Here is a 16,082-nt window from a genome sequence, read left to right as displayed (position 1 = left end):
CTCGAGGGTTTTGATGGTTTCCTGTCTCACATTCAAGTCCTTCAGCCATTTTGATCTTATTTTTGTGTACGGTGTAACATCAACATGTAGAAGAATGAAACTAGACCACTTTCTTACACCGTACACAAAAATAAGATCAAAATGGTTTCTTTATTATTAAAAATATATTTATTTATTTTGAGAGAGAGAATATGAATGGGGGAGGGGCAGAAAGAGGGAGACAGAATCCCAGGCAGGCTCTGTGCTATGAGCACATAGCCTGATGTAGGGCTCAATCTCATAAACAGTGAGATCATGACTTTAGCTGAAACCAAGAGTCAGATGCTCAACTGACTAAGCCATCGAGGTGCCCCTTTTTTTTTATTATTTAAATTTTTAAGTTTCCTCTTAAAATAGGAAGAAGAGTAGAGAAACAGTGTTAGTATTTCATGGAATATCTATTTGGTGCCTAGTACTCTGCTTGGCCTTTTCTGTATATGCTATTACTTAATTGCTGCAATAAAGATATAAACTAACTATTATCACTCCCATTTTTAAAATGAGGAAATTAGAACTACAAGGAATTACATAATTTGCTCATTCATAAAACAAAGTGCCAGAGCTATGGTTTCAATGTAGGTCTGTGTGCCTTTTGTGTTCATGCTCTATACCGGTACTTCTCAAACTTTTGTCTACGTGAATCACTTGCTAGAGATCTTATTAAAATGCAGATTCTAATTTCACAGTTGAGGGAGGCCTGGGAGTCTACATTTCTAACATGGTCCCAGGTAATGCTGATACTGCTGGTCTATGGGCCACACTTAAAATTTTTTTTCTTATTTCTGGTTAGTTGAATGGAGCTACAGTATCAGTGATAGGAGTAACCAGCATTCCAGTTGCACTAACTAGCTACAGATGAAGTTCTATTTCTACCACAAACCCTGAGAAGTGGCTTTATATTTTTGTTGCTCTTAGTCCCAAGTAGCTAATGCTCATGAGGCATTTTCCTTTTCTTTTTAAAATCTTTTATTTGTATTTGAGAGAGGGAGAGAGAGTGAGAAAGAGAGCAGAAGAACAGAGAGTGGGGTGGACACAGAATCTGAAGCAGGCTCCAGGCTTTGAGCTGTTGGCACAGAGCCAGATGCAGGGCTCGAACCCATGAGCCATGAGATCATGACCTGGGCTTAAATCAGACACTTCAGCGACTGAGCCACCCAGGCGCCTCTCAAGAGACATTTTCTAATAGGCTTTCTGTATTGGTCTCTTGTCTGCTCATTAGTCCCTAGTGTTTTGCTTAAAGAATATTTAGTCCATGTATTGGGCTAAAACATGATCATGTACAGGTTTGGTTCTATTTTATGTATTTATACATTGACAGAAGCTGAAGCTTCATTGACTACCTTATTATATATTGTTCCATGGAACTTAGTTTGTAGTGTTACTGGCCAATAACTCACAGTTTTATTTTCCCAGATTCATGTCTAATGGAAAACTTCTTATGTATCATGTACATTATAATCACATATCAAAAAATGGCTATTTGCTTGTTGATTGAGTAGCTGTTTAGTTCCTATTCCTATCTATGCACATTTTCCTGGGATTGTAGGAAATGTCATTTCATAAAGAACAGAGTGAGTGTCTTGGAGATATGCTGCTTATGACTTGGTACAGCTGCTCTGCTCTTCAATTAACATTTGAAAACATTTAAAGAATCAAAAAGATTTCTAGGTCCATGTTCACAAATGAAAGTGAAAATGTAGAATTTTCGATGATGCATTTTCTAAGAAGGAGACTGATCAGAGCATGGTCAGGGATGACCAAGAAGACTATGATGTACAAAGAAAAGCTGAAGTCAGGTGTATTGAAGCCTCTAGAAATATCTCAAGTTTGGACTCAAGCATTACTGTCTTTCTAAGGAGATGTTGAGCTGGATTGTATGTTGCTCTAGGAAAAAAACAAAAACAAAATAGCTTTTATTAAATGGGAAATAAGAGAAGAAACTGATTTTTTTAAGTTTATTTATTTTGAAAGGGAGAAAGAGAGCAAGCGAGCAGGGGAAGGGCAGAGAGAGAGAGGGAGAGAGAGAGAATCCCAAGAAAGCTTCATGCTGTTAAAGAGCCTAATGTGGAGCTCAATCTCGTGAACACAAGATCATAACCTGAGCAAAAACCAAGAGTTGGTTTCAACTGAGTGACCCAGGCTCCCATAGAAGCTGGTTCTTTTTTTTTTAATGTTTTATTTATTTTTGAGAGAGAGAGAGCATGAGCAGGGGAGGGTCAGAGACAGAGAGAGGGACACAGAATCTGAAGACAGGCTTCAGGCTCTGAGCTAGCTGTCAGGACAGAGCCTGACATGGGGCTTGAGCCCATGAACTGTGAGATCACAATCTGAGCCGAAGTCGGCGCTCAACCTGCTAAGCCACCCAGGTGCCCCTAGAAGCTGATCCTTAAGGGGGCACCTGGGTGGCTCAGTTGGTTAAGCCTCCGACTTCAGCTTGGGTCATGATCTCCTGGTTCGTGGGTTCGAGCTCCATATCAGACTCTGCTGCCAGCAGGGAACCTGCTTCTGACCCTCTGTCCCTCCCTCTCTCTGCACCTCCCCCATTTGTGCTCGCTCTCTCTCTTTCAAAACTAAAAATTAAAAAAAAAAAGGAAGCTGATTTTTTTTTTTTAATTTCTTCTCTCATTGCCTGATTGGCCCATTCATTGTTTAGTGGGGTATTCTTTAACCTCCATGTTTTTGGAGCACTGGGTGTTGTATGGAAAACAATTTGACAATAAAATATTATGGAAATAAATAAATAAATAAATAAATAAATAAATAAATATAGAAGAATTGATATCATACCATGCACACTTTCAGATCACAATGCTATGAAACTTGAAACCAATCACAGGAAAAAGTCTGGAAAACCTCCAGAAGCTGATTCTTAAGGTAAAAAGAGAAGTAACCAGTAAAGCTTTTTGAAACCCAATAGTTGATGTTTTATGTTAATAGTCAAAAAACCTTTTGTTAAGAATGATGAAAGAAAATTAATCATGTACATGTTTATAACCCAAAATTCAGAGATATATGAAGAAAATATGTATCTCTTCCTACTCTTGATCTATTCTGCACCTCACCTATTGTGGGAAAAGCATATTTTGAAAAACTATTTATTTTTAGAAAAAAGTTTTGAATAGGAGATAGAGTCATATGGTAAAAAATTCAAAAGGTGCCGGAGGGATTAAATGAGTATCCCTTTCCTCTTGGTTCCTCACATACCCACTTCCCTTTCTGAAAGGCAGTGAAGGTTGGTACTTTCTTGGGTATCTTTAAAAATGTTTTATTCATATATGAGTACTTATATATTTTGAAATTTTTCTTTCTAACTTTTTTTAAAACATCCTGAATGTTAATTTATTTTACTATTTATTTATTTTTGAGAGCAAGAGAGAGAGAGAGAGAGAGAGGGAGAGAGGGAGAGAGAGAGTGAGCGAGCAGGGGAGGGGCAGAGAGGGGAGAGGATCTGAAGCCACCTCTGCACTGACAACAGAGAGCCTGACACAGGGTTCCAACGCATGAGCCATGAAATCATGACCTGAGCCAAAGTCGGTGGCTTAACCGACTAAGCCACCCAGGGGTGCCCCCTTCCTAACTTTTTGGACAGATAATAATATCCAAATTCACTGTCCTGTACCTTGCCTGTGTTACTTTACAATAGATCTCAGACTCTGTCCCCTCTCTGTATGTAAAGAGCGTATCCTTCTTTCTGTGGTTAGTGGTGCTTCATTGCATGGCTCTGATTTAGGAACAGTTTTCTACTGATGATCCCCTATTGATTCATATCTTTTTCTATTAAAAGCAGTACTGCAATACATAACTTTATAAATAGGTCATTTGGGGGGCACCTGGGTGGCTCAGCTGGTTTTGCAACTCTTGATTTTGGCTCAGATTTGATCTCATGGTTTGTGAGTTCAAATCTGGTATCTGGCTCCATGCTGGGAGCTCAGAACCTGCTTTATCTCTATTTCTCCCCCACTTGCATGTGCACTCTCTCTCTCAAAAATAAGTAAATAAATGTTAAAAAATAGGTCATTTTGTACTTGTGTAAGTAAGTCTGTGGGATAAATTTTTAGGAGTGAATTGCTGGGTCAAATAGTACGCAAATTGTAAATTTGATGTTACAAAATTACCCTTCCTAGGACACATACAAATTTATGCTCCTGACATTGATAGATGAGAGTGATTTCCCCCTAAAACTTTGCCAAAACTCTATGGTTGAAACTGACTTTGTTGTGTTTATAATTTGCTTTTCGTCATGAGTGAGAAGGAGTATTTGTTCAGATATTTAAGAGCCATGTTTCTTTCCTTTTTGGTAAATTGCTCTTACATGAAAAATGTAAAGACCAACAGAGTAGGAGTCCTTGGGATTATGGAACTGGATTTTTATTGGGATGACTTCTAAAATTTTATAGAAAGAGAAAGTTTTCCTGGGTTCCTGCTATAGTATCATTTATATTTTGTTACACCTTTTTTTTTTTTTTTGTCTTATCAAAAGTGGTTTTGAGTTAGATTGAGAGCCTGTGGGAAGGTAATGAATGCGTTTATTCTCAGAACGCTGCTGATTACACAGCTGCTTTTGTGTCTGCTGTTGTCAGGGTGGTGAGGGCTGTTGAGAGGTGGTTCAACATTCACAGGGAAAATCATTAAATAAAATTCATGCTTTTCTTGTTTCAGGGCGTGTGGGCCTGGGTTGCAGGCAGCTTATCAGAGTCTTCAGGAGTTAGTTATGAATAATAAGTCAAGTGGACAACTCCCACTAAAATTATTTTTAGCCCCCTGTGTTAACTTTTGCTGCAGCTATATCCATGCTCATGATGAGCTTCATGATAAAACTGACTGGAGTTTGAATCTTGGCTCTGTCACTGACTTGCTGTGTGACCTTGAACAATTAGTGTCTTCGAACCAATGTTATTTCGCCTCTAAAAAGGAGACTACTCTGCACTTGGCAGGGTTTTTGTGAGGAGGATAAGAGATGATGTACTAAGCACTTAATGCAGCCTGTACACTCATGGCTTCTGTGGTTATGTGCTAAGGTACACGGACTTAACGTCAGGCAGACCTGGGTTCATACCCAAACCCTAGGCCTTATGAGCTGCGTGTCCTTGGGCAACTTCCTCAGCCTCACTACACCTCAGTTTCCTCCTCCTAAAATGGGGATAATAACTGTTCTTCATCAGGTTGATATGTAAAGTGTTTAGCAGAGTGCCAGACACATGAGTACTCAATAAGTGGTAGCTATTTGTTTTATTATTGTCATTATCATTCTCTTCAGCAATTTTCTTAAGCTTCCTTATCCTGAGCCCCTCTGTTGAAAATTGGCCAGCATGCTTCCACTATTATTCTTTCTCTATAGTCATGCTGTGACATTTGAGTCACTGTGTGATTGAATCTGCCAGGCACTTCTCTCGGATCTGCATGTGGAGATGTGGGGATTCCTGCTGCCATAAGCCCCCAGGGACACTGCTTGGGCCTGGGCCAGAGCCCCTTTCTTTTCTTTAGGGTTGCAAGTATTGGTCCACCCACTCTCTTCTGACTGCTACCACCTGTTCTTCCCTTTACACTTCTATTCTATTAGGCTATGGAGTGGGACAAAATGAAGAAATAAATATAGCAGGTGCAGGAAGGAAGGGGAAAGAATGCAGATCATGGGGTTAGATCTGGGTTTTAGACCTGGCCCTTGCCATGTACTTTTGCTTCAGAACTTACTTGTGCAAAATGAGAGTTTTTTTTACTGAGTCTTGAAGCTTCTACTGTCTCTAACATTCTCTGATGCTGTCCTATGTAGAGCACAGTGTTCGGGAGGCAGCCTAGGCCTGCATATGCTGTGGTTCTTGTTCCGCACTTCTAAGATGCAGTGTTGCTGAGTGGAAAGAACACTGGCTGAGGATACATTTACTGGTGGTATGGTGCGAAGCAAGTTATTTAAATCGCCGGAGCTCCAGTTTCACAATCTGTGAAATGGACTTTGGGTTTAATAGAGGTTACAGAGTCAGATGGTCACAGGTTAAAATCCTGGCTCTACCACCGTGAGGCTGCATGACTTTGGCAAGTTACATAACCTTCGGGAGCTTCAGTTTTTCCATCAGAAGCAACTGGGGCATAATAGGACTTCAGTGGGTAGCTACTAGCAGCTGTGAGGAGGAGGAGAATGAAAGTGACGATGATGTGGCTACTGCTGACTGTACCTTTGTGACTTCCGCCTTTCCCTTGTAGTCCAGTCTCCTTTTAGTCAGCTGCAGGAAATCCTTCAGAAAGTCTGAAAAGAGCCATGAAGTTACAGAACAAAATCTGAAACTTAGGACTCTCTGATTTCTTCTTTTTAAAAAAAATATTTTTATTTTATTTTATTTTATTTTTTTATTTGAGAGAGAGACCAAGTGTGCACATGTTTGGGGGAGGAGTAGGGGTAGAGAGAGAGTGAATCCTAAGCAGGCTCTACACATAGCATGGAGTTTGACAGGGGGTGTGATCCCAGGACCCTGGCATAATGACCTGAGCCAAGATCAAGGTTCAGATGCTCAAATGACTGAGCCACCCAGGTAGCCCTAGGACTCTCTGATTTCAAAGCCCATGTCCTTGACCACCCTGACATAGACCCTGTTAAGATGAGTCTTAGGTTTAATGAGATTAATATTTTATAAAAATATATGAGAGTTCTACATGTAAGATTTTCCTCCTAATCAACCCTCCATCTGGGTGGGAGTGGGTAAAAGGTGGGTAGGAAAAATAGGGGATAAGTTACAGGAACAAAGGGAGAAAGAGTTGAAATTCAGCTTCCAAAATTCAAAATAGGATTTTGCATTACGATAATTCACTTGGAATGGGCTCTGCTCAGGGAAAAAAAGGAAAGGACTTACTTTGACTTTGATTAAATGTATAAAAATCTAGGTCAAGTGAGTCAAATTTCAGCTTTTTTCCAGAATTTAAGCAAGATAACCTTTTTACCTTTAATGTTGAATACACAAACATTGCTGTTATCTGGAAGAAATAGAACATCACAGGGGCTCCTGGCTGGCTTAGTCGGTTAAGCCACTAATTGTGGCTCAGGTCATGATCTCACACAGTTTGTGAGTTCGAGCCCCACATCAGGCTCTGTGCTGACAGCTCAGAATCTTGGAACCTGCTTCAGATTCCATGTCTTCCTCTCTCTCTGCTCCTCCCCCGCTCATGCTCTGTTTCTCTCTCCTTCCAAAATAAACATTTAAAACAAAGAAAGAAATAGGATAGGACATAGGAAGTTAAAAAGAAAAGGCAATTGCATCTGGTTTTAGGACATCATAAGAACAGAAAGAAGTAGAAGGTAAATTTAATTTGAGTATTTCTTCCTAGACCCTGACAGGAAGGGAGGAATGTGTTAAATGAGTAGGAGGGCATTTCAGGGACAGAGCTGTTTGACTTACTTAATGTTTGGGATCTTTTAGGAGATCACTAAACAATACAGGTTGATGATGGTCTTTTTGTCCAACTGAGCTTTCTTGGGTTCTTTGATGACATGGACATTGAGTTGAGGTTCACACAGCCTGCCACTGGGCTGAGGCTTGACCAGTAGACTGAAATGGAAAACATGGCAGAGACTCAGCAGGTAATATAGGCAGTGAGTGCTGAGAGGGGACGCTCTGTTCTGATGAAGTCAATTAAAAATGATTTGTAATTCATTGGCCACAGTTGTTAGCAGAACCCTTTTCCATAGGACTTGGCCAATAGGACCAGAATCTGAATTATGCCATACCAGCCTTCCCCAAGTGGGGTCAGGAAGGGATGCCTCCTAGATCTGAAGACTTTCACTTAGCTCTCAGGAGATCATGCAAGCCCTTTCTTTTCCACATACCCAAATGCCATCATACATAAGGAAAAAAAAAAAAAGAATAGGTGGAAATAGAGAAACGTTGCAATTATCTGAAAATATTGAGCCTACCTAAAAGGTGAGTTTATATTATGAGATCAGACTAGTTAAAAATAACCGGGCTAGGAGTGAGTTTTTTTTCTCAATCTTGCATCAGTTAGGAACCATAAAAAAAACCTCATGCTAGTTAAATATGAAAGAGGAAGCTATGTTTCCTGCACACATCTGAATCATAGTGTCAGTAAATTTTTAACCCTTTTCAAATGGTTATAAAACCTAAACTTGATATTTCTTAGCTATCCATCTTGATCCTTCTTTTAGTCCTAGAATTCTAATCCAGTTACATACCATTCTTTTATTTTCTTCTCTTAAGGATTGATTGTCTTGCCCTTAAAATTTTTCTTCCAATTATCTCCTTGATACTTTGTGGAAAAGCACCTTTCAAACTTTCTATCAAGAGACCCTGTGTCTCTTTTCTATCAAGAGAAGTGTAAACCAGTGTCCTTGAAGATGTGAGCTCACAGCCAAAAGCAGTACTAAGCAGACCCCAGATGTCCTAACATTCAGATTGCCCTTTATATTTACAAAGATCCTGAAGATATCATTATTTATCAATAGCCCTGTTTTCTCCCCCCCATCCCCCCCACCTCTCTATCTTACCTGGGGTAAAAGGGAATTTGATTTGGTAAAACAGCATACCCAGTATCTATGCATATACAGTCTGTTCTTTTGTATCTAGAGTAATTTACAGAACATAATATAAGTTTCATCCCTATTGATACAGATAGCATTAGTTTATTTTTGTTTATTGTTGCATCATATTCCAACTGTATGAGTATGTTATAATTTATCCTTTCTGCTGTCGATGGATATTTGAGCTGTTTCTAGTTTTGGGATATTAGGAAGTGTGTTGCTGAAAACTTTTGTGCATGTTTTTTTATAGACATAGCACTCATTTCTTCTAGGAATAAATGCAGGGATGGACTTGCCAGGTAACACTGCAGATTGTATATTTGACTCAGTGAAAGCTGACAAGTAGTTTTTCATATTGGTTGTACCATTTTACACTCCCACCAGAAGGCACTTTGAGTGTCAGTGGTTCTATTTCCTCTCCAACATTTAACATTTCAGACATTATTGTTTTAGCCATTCTGATGCACATGTAGGCACTTTGGAGAAAAGTTTTCCTTCATTTTCTGCAAAACGGCATGCTTAGTCACAAGTATGATTAGCCAAAGTGTCATAGAAATAAAATAAATTTTTATGAAAATTAATTTACTCTTCTGAAACTTGTTAGGAAACACAAACAGATAATACCTAGCAGACAAGTGGAAACAGATGTCTAGTTTCTCATGAAGAAAAGAGAGATGAAAAAGATCATTAGATATTTTTGAGTCATGTGAATCATTTAAATCTTTATAAATGAATGTGTAGTACAGAGATACATGAAAGGATCTTCTCTAGTACAGGAAATCCACGCAAAAGCATAAGTATTCTGTTTGAGCTATTGTAATTGTTGACCTAGGGATATCAAACAAACCATATATGTATATATACTTTTAGACCTGTAGAATCAGCTTCTACAATCATATTTACACATGACTGACCAATTATCTGTTGATTTTTTTAGAGGACTACACCAAAATCATCATGTAAAATTATGTTTAACCCACCCTAATTTGAGATGTGGATAAATGAAAACTTAGCTTAATGGCAGTTTTTGTTTTTCCATACTGAGCATTGGACATACATCCTCAATTGATTTTAGAAGTAATTGGGATATATTTTATACAGAACAATAACTATGCAATCTGCTAAAAACTTCTAAACACTTTACGCATGTGTAACATCCACTAAAATTAGCCTCTATGGCTTGTTTTATGTAGCTCTGTGATTAGAGTATTTATTGAACTAAAGCTACTCTCTTCTATAAACCGTAGTCTATACTTGTTTGTTGCTTGTTTGTTTAAACATTGTTTCCCCTAAGGAATAAAAGTTTTACTTTGAGTCAATGTTCAGAAAGTGAGTGTGGATAACCTTCTTCCAAAGTAAAACATTAGAAAAGTGTATATTGTTTTTACAGTGCTTTTAATATTGTATACACACGGTCAGCTAATGGAAACAATGACCTCAGGGATGTATTTATCTTGGTTTTAGCCCACTTAAAATACAGTTAGCCTTTAGCTTTTTCCTTAAGCCCAAACCACATCAAATGGGCCACACACAGACTCCTGAGGTCATTATCACTTTATGGTGATTATGAAGAAGAAAGGCAAGCAAACTGTCTCTTTACATTACTTTTTAGGCCTGGGATTCCCCCAGGAAGAGTGAATATATTTGTTCATTTCGTTCACTTTTCATGCTAGGTTACCAGCCAGTCCCACTTTTCCTAAAGGTAGATTTTTAAGCATACAAAATGAATCCTTAAAGTCAGTTTTTAGTGTACTTCACTGTGAGTAAGAGAAGCTTCAGAATCCAATATTATCTCACCAGAAAACCACATTCTCAGAAAAGCAGACAGTTTCATTGGCTGTCATTCTTTTAATGTTATGGTCTCAAGTTAACTCATAAAAGTATTTATTTCTGAGAACCTTTTACAAGTCACAGTGTTCTGTAATCATCTCACACTGAGTACGGTGTCTATGCGTCACTTCACATTTCCAACCTGAAACACTAAATATTGCAGTAGCACTTATGGTTGTGTACAGAGGCCCCAAAGTCGGAAATGAATTCTATAGTGCTTGAACAGAGCAGTGATGAATGAGATCGTAGGATAATTTCCATTTGGACAGCTTAGGTGATCGAGGGTTGTTTTCCTTTACCAGGAGAGTGCATGTGTGTTTGCAAGCACCATATGCCGAAACACTCCGTTCTTATTTAGGGAAAGGTGAGCTGCCGTTCTTCAAAGGCACCCAACAGCAGCTCCTGGACCAGCCTGCTTGTTCTCCTGGATATTTCCCCTTCAGAATGAATTCACAGCCTGAGATGATGAGCCGCAGGCCAGACTCATTTAAATACTGCCAATCCTACACCTGGCATCACAATAGAATTTTAAAAATATTAACACAATTTCAGTGTATGCTTGGCATAGAGACTGCATCAGTGACTAATACAATTGAGAATTTTAAAGTTAATTAAATAATATAAATTATATTAGAAAGGGCCTTAAATCACTAATAATTCTGCTAACTATATCTTCAGTTTTTAAAATAAAATAATTTTAGAATTAAATTTTTCTTTTCTTTTTTTTTTTTTTCTTTTGATTTTCCCATTGGCCTTTACACAGAAGTCAAATGATTTTTTTTTTCCTGAGGACATTTTGCTTTTTATTCTTTAAATAATTTTTTTAAAATGTTATTTATTTTAGAGAGACAGAGTGCGAGTGAGGGAGGGGCAGAGAGAGGGACACACAGAATCTGAAGCAGGCTTCAGGTTCCGAGCTGTCAGCACAAAGCCTGATGCGGAGCTGAGCTCACAAACTGTGAGATGATGACCTGAGCCGAAGTCAGACCTTTAACCTACTGAGCCACCCATGCATCCCATTTTGCTTTGTATTCTAGAAACATTGTAGCCTTTCTCTGCCCCACCTCAATCTCCTGTTGTCTAACCTAAGGAAAATAGTGAAATATCTAAACTAAAATTTATTTTAAAAAGAAAGAGTCTATTCTGATAATTCTGCTAATAATTTTCTTCTGTCTGCATTTCAAAGAGAAGTTTAAATGTTCATTACATAAAAGCACAGAACATCAAAGGAAGAGAATGAATTTCTTACTATCATCACTGATAACAATCTTTTTTGTAGCTTAAAATAGAGAAAGTCAAAGTTTGATATGCTCCCAACAAAAAACATAAACAGTGTTGGAGAGAGATATAATTATAGTAATTACTAGCTCAAGGGTTTGGATGGAGGGAGGTAGGAGGGTATTCCAGTTGGTAATATCAGCAGACACGGGGATCCTCTGCTTAGAGAGGGCATTTTGAGAAGCAGTAAGACTGAAAATCACTCAAAACAGTGTTTTGAGTCCAGCTGTTCCTACAGCCCTCTACCTGCTAGCTTTATACTTTCGTGCAAATTACTTATCTCTCTTACATCTAGTACCAGATTTATAAAACAGAATTAATAATTCAACCTTTGTTAGGTTGTTATCAAATTTGAGTTTAAATAAGCATCACAGTCTGGCCCATACATAGTATGTGTGCAATAATTATTGTAGTTATATGGGGGCAGAATGAGGAAGGGGAAGAGTTTTTAAAAAAAAAGAGGGAATACACATCTTAGAGGGCAGTAAAATGGACTTATGGCTGTAGTTAGTAGGAAAAAAATGGAACATTTTTGGAGATATGGGGGAAGGTGTCTTCCATGCCTTTCTGGCTCTCTTTTATATCCCAAGTAGTTAGCACTATGTCTGGGACTTAGTAGGCATTCAAAAAATATTTGTTGAGTGAATGAATAGAAAAATTTCAAAAGAAAAAAAAAGCACAGTTTCATAGTTGTTTATTGAAGAAAATTGTATTTTAAACACGGTTCTGGTTTTATGCTTCCAAATGCAAATAGTATTTGGTCCCTTGTCCTCAAATAACTCAATCTAGTAGGTAAGATAGATATTTTTCAAATAACTCTATTACTGTGAAAAATGTACAAAGTTCTGAGATACAGATAAAAACAAAGTGCTATGGTGACAGTTCTGGTAAGGTGGGAGAACAAATGAATTAATTTAAACTGAGACGATAATAGAAGATTTGATAGATTAGTTAGACCTTGAAACCTGGGAAGGATTCAACAGATCCAATGAGATATGGCAACAGGAAAGAGGTATTTTGTGTGTGTGTGTGTGTGTGTGTGTGTGTGTGTGTGTGTGTGAGAGAGAGAGAGAGAGAGAGAGAGCGCGAGCGAGCGAGAGAGAGCGAGCGAGAGAGAGCGCACATGCAGGGGAGGGGCAGAGAGAGAGAGGGAGAGAGAGGATTCCAAGCAGGTTTTGTGCTATCAGCACGGAGTCCAACATAGGGTTCGAACCCATGAGCTGTGAGATCACCCAAGCTGAAACCAAGAGTTAACTGACTGCACCACCCAAGCACCCCAACAATAACTCACATTTCTGAGTGAAGTGTGGCGATGACAGTGCTTGTGATATTGTGGCATCACAGTCACTCAGACTCTCAGCTGTGGCTAATGGTCTCGGGAATAGCCGGAAGGAGATGCAACTGCTCTAGTAGTTAGGAGATATGAGGGCAAGAATAATTATAAAAATTATGAATCTGGTTGCTTGTTGTTGAGTGCCAAAGAAAGAAAATATCTGGTTCAGGACAGTCACTATCAACTGAATGTATAGTGTGAAAGGGCATCAGCGTTGAAAGAGAATCTCACATTCTGAAATAAGAGGGCAGCTAGTGCTAATAATTAGGCCCAGGACCTAATTGTGGAGTTAGTGGAGTTAGTATTTACAGCTCCAAAAAAGTCTTTTATAGTAAAGTCAAGACCCTGAGGGTAGGGGTGACCCCAGAGAAGTAAGAAATATTTGAGTGGAATACTTGGAAAACTTCAACTCTCAGATATGTTGTTTGCCAATGAAATTGACCTGTTCACCCACTCCCTATTTCTCATAGATACTTCTCTTTGCCCAGATACCATGCAAAATCCTCATCTGAAGCAATAGTCTTATAACATAGTACTTGCCCTCTTTGGATCTGTCCTTACATCTCATTATTTTATTTACTTATTTTTTTTAAATTTTTAAATGTTTTATTTATTTTGGATACAGAGAGAGACAGAGCATGAGAGGGGGAGGGGCAGAGAGAGAGGGAGACACAGAACTGGAAGCAGGCTCCAGGCTCTGAGCTAGCTGTCAGCACAGAGCCTGACGCGGGGCTCGAAACCACAAATGTGAGATCTGACCTGAGCCAAAGTTGGAGGCTTAACTGACTGAGCCACCAAGCACCCCACATCTCATTATTTTAAACTAATAACTAAGATAGGTCTTTGCATGGGCCAGTTAGAAATTGTTTTCTTTGTTATGGGAATAAGAAGATTAGTCACCCCCAAACCTGCAGGACCTGGTTAATATGTACAACGTAAGTATCTTAGAATGGACTTCAAACTGATGTAGCTGAGGAACAGAATATAAAGCTGCATAAGTGGGAGTACATTGTTATGGTACATCCTTCCATGACTTAGGACTTTACGTTCTCACAAGTAGACCTGGAACCAATCCTAATGGATTGCTGGGATGAATTCTCAAGTTTGGAGAAAAAAAAAATTGACTACATTGTATGAAATTGGGTTGCTGGAACTGTCTTGGCTGAGAACTGAGAAAGGGGTAGAAAGGCTAATAGAATTGGGTATATTGATCTGGATTAATTATACAAAACCAGAGACCCCTTCAGTCGCCTGTTTCCCAGGAGGGCCCTGAGGACACTGTCTTCACTAAAGTGAAAATGAATTAACTAGTTATAATGTTATACTGGCTTTCATTTGTAGGGCAGGACTGATGCTGGATGCCACTCTGGGAGAAGAGTTAAGAAATATATGTGTATCTTAAGACAATATATCATGAACCTATACTGGCTCTTTCAATTTAGCTATACAACCAAGATTCTTTTACTTATTCTTATATAGCATCCATCTGTATCTACTGCCTTTCATGTTAAGAATCCCAATTCTCAACAAGACCAACATAATTACTTATTTGTTTTGACCCACAGAACACATGAAACAGTCTCAGAGTAATGATACCAACACTACCAGCAAGAATATGATAACTGGCAACAGCTTGATATGCTTTTGCAGTTCTTAATACCTTTGAAGAATTTCCCACTAGCTTTTAATTCTTGTGTTCTAAATTCACATTAAATAGTTACTCTCTGTGTGGTTATGCCACAAAATCAATATGCAGTTAAGTTCATCTGCTTTATTTAGCTTACTATTTTTAGAGACTGCTTTCAATAATGATTTTATAATTATGTGAAACATGTATAAATTTCCTAAATCAAATCCAAAAACCCAGGTATATAGAGAAGAGTCTAACTTTTATCTCAGACTCCTCTACATTATTACTTTCTTGTGCCTATAGGTAAATATTAGAAACAATTTTATAGTTTCTCCCTCCTATTTTAAATATAAGATGTATTAATATTCATACTTATGCTTCCTTTTGCTAATATGTTTTATACCCTTTTTCTTCTAATAACACATACTGAAGATCATTTCACAGGAGGATATAGAGATATTTCTCACAAATGTTTATAGCTATGTATGACTCCTTTGTATAGATGTACTCTTTATCAGTCACCGGGGCACTGCAGCAAACTCTCAGGGGCACTGTGGGGTATTCTAAATTATTGAGAGAAAAACACCAATATTTGATACCTGTCAGATTGCACAAATAACTAGTTTGAAGTAAATAGCTGTTTTCAATATTAGATTGTGCTATATTCTTGTTGGTGATGTCATGTGTTTGCAAAGCTGGGTTTTTGGTGGTTGCTGTGAAAAAAGCAAAGTAAAATGGATATGGAGTAGAAAGTGAGGAAGTTGTTCAATCTGATTTCAGGGTTTGAAAAGTTTCTCAGTGTCCCCTAGGTGCACACATCCCCTTGCTAAGCAACTGTGGTTATTTGAGAACAAAATTACCTTCTATTTCAGTTGATGTCTGTTATTCTTTTTTATTTTATTTTTTAATTTTTATTTATTTATTTATTTATTTATTTATTTATTTATTTTATTGTAACTTTATTTTTTTAGAATATAACACTATTTTTTTAACATATGCAATTATTTTCCATCTTTTACAATACAGTAGTTACAATGACACTCCAAATGGATAAGCAAAGTAAAAAATCAGAACCCCAACTTCTATTTCATGTAATTAGACTTATACAGAAATTAGAAGGTTAAGTAACAACTAGTTAATCACCTAATTTCACAGCTACCTGAAGTGGCAATCATTATATAGCAGCTTATCTATGATACATTCAAGGTACATGATACAATTTATTACTTGCCCATAAGCTAGAACACAGCCTGCTTAATACCTTTCCTTAAATCCCACTTCTATACTACAATATACTTGAGGTCCATGCAAAAACGTAGCCACCTTTTATGTAGGAAATGGATGATTAAGTCTTTGGTGTTGTAAAATCAACTTCATTTAAACATAACCACCCCCACCACCAAAAAAAGAAGAGGAAAAAAAAAAGTAATGAAAATAATAAGGGAAAAACC

General features: G+C 37.9%; 1 long non-coding RNA gene across 2 annotated transcripts in view; it reads right to left on the bottom strand.

The window, feature by feature from the left end:
- LOC115304345 overlaps window positions 1-16,082 on the bottom strand; it is an 87,109-nt gene that overhangs the window by 66,513 nt on the left and 4,514 nt on the right. The window contains exons 2-3 of one of the 2 annotated variants that reach the window (XR_003914392.1): window positions 12,960-13,074; window positions 7,425-7,574 (exon numbers count right to left, since the gene is read on the bottom strand). This is a non-coding gene — a long non-coding RNA (uncharacterized LOC115304345). The remainder of the gene's footprint in view (window positions 1-7,424; window positions 7,575-12,959; window positions 13,075-16,082) is intronic. The other variant, XR_003914393.1, reaches the window with a different exon arrangement.

Source organism: Suricata suricatta, chromosome 10 (genome assembly GCF_006229205.1).
Source record: "Suricata suricatta isolate VVHF042 chromosome 10, meerkat_22Aug2017_6uvM2_HiC, whole genome shotgun sequence".
Taxonomy (NCBI): Eukaryota; Metazoa; Chordata; class Mammalia; order Carnivora; family Herpestidae; genus Suricata; species Suricata suricatta.
The sequence above is the reverse complement of the archived record's forward strand: the minus strand, read 5'-3'. Positions and strand labels throughout refer to the sequence as shown.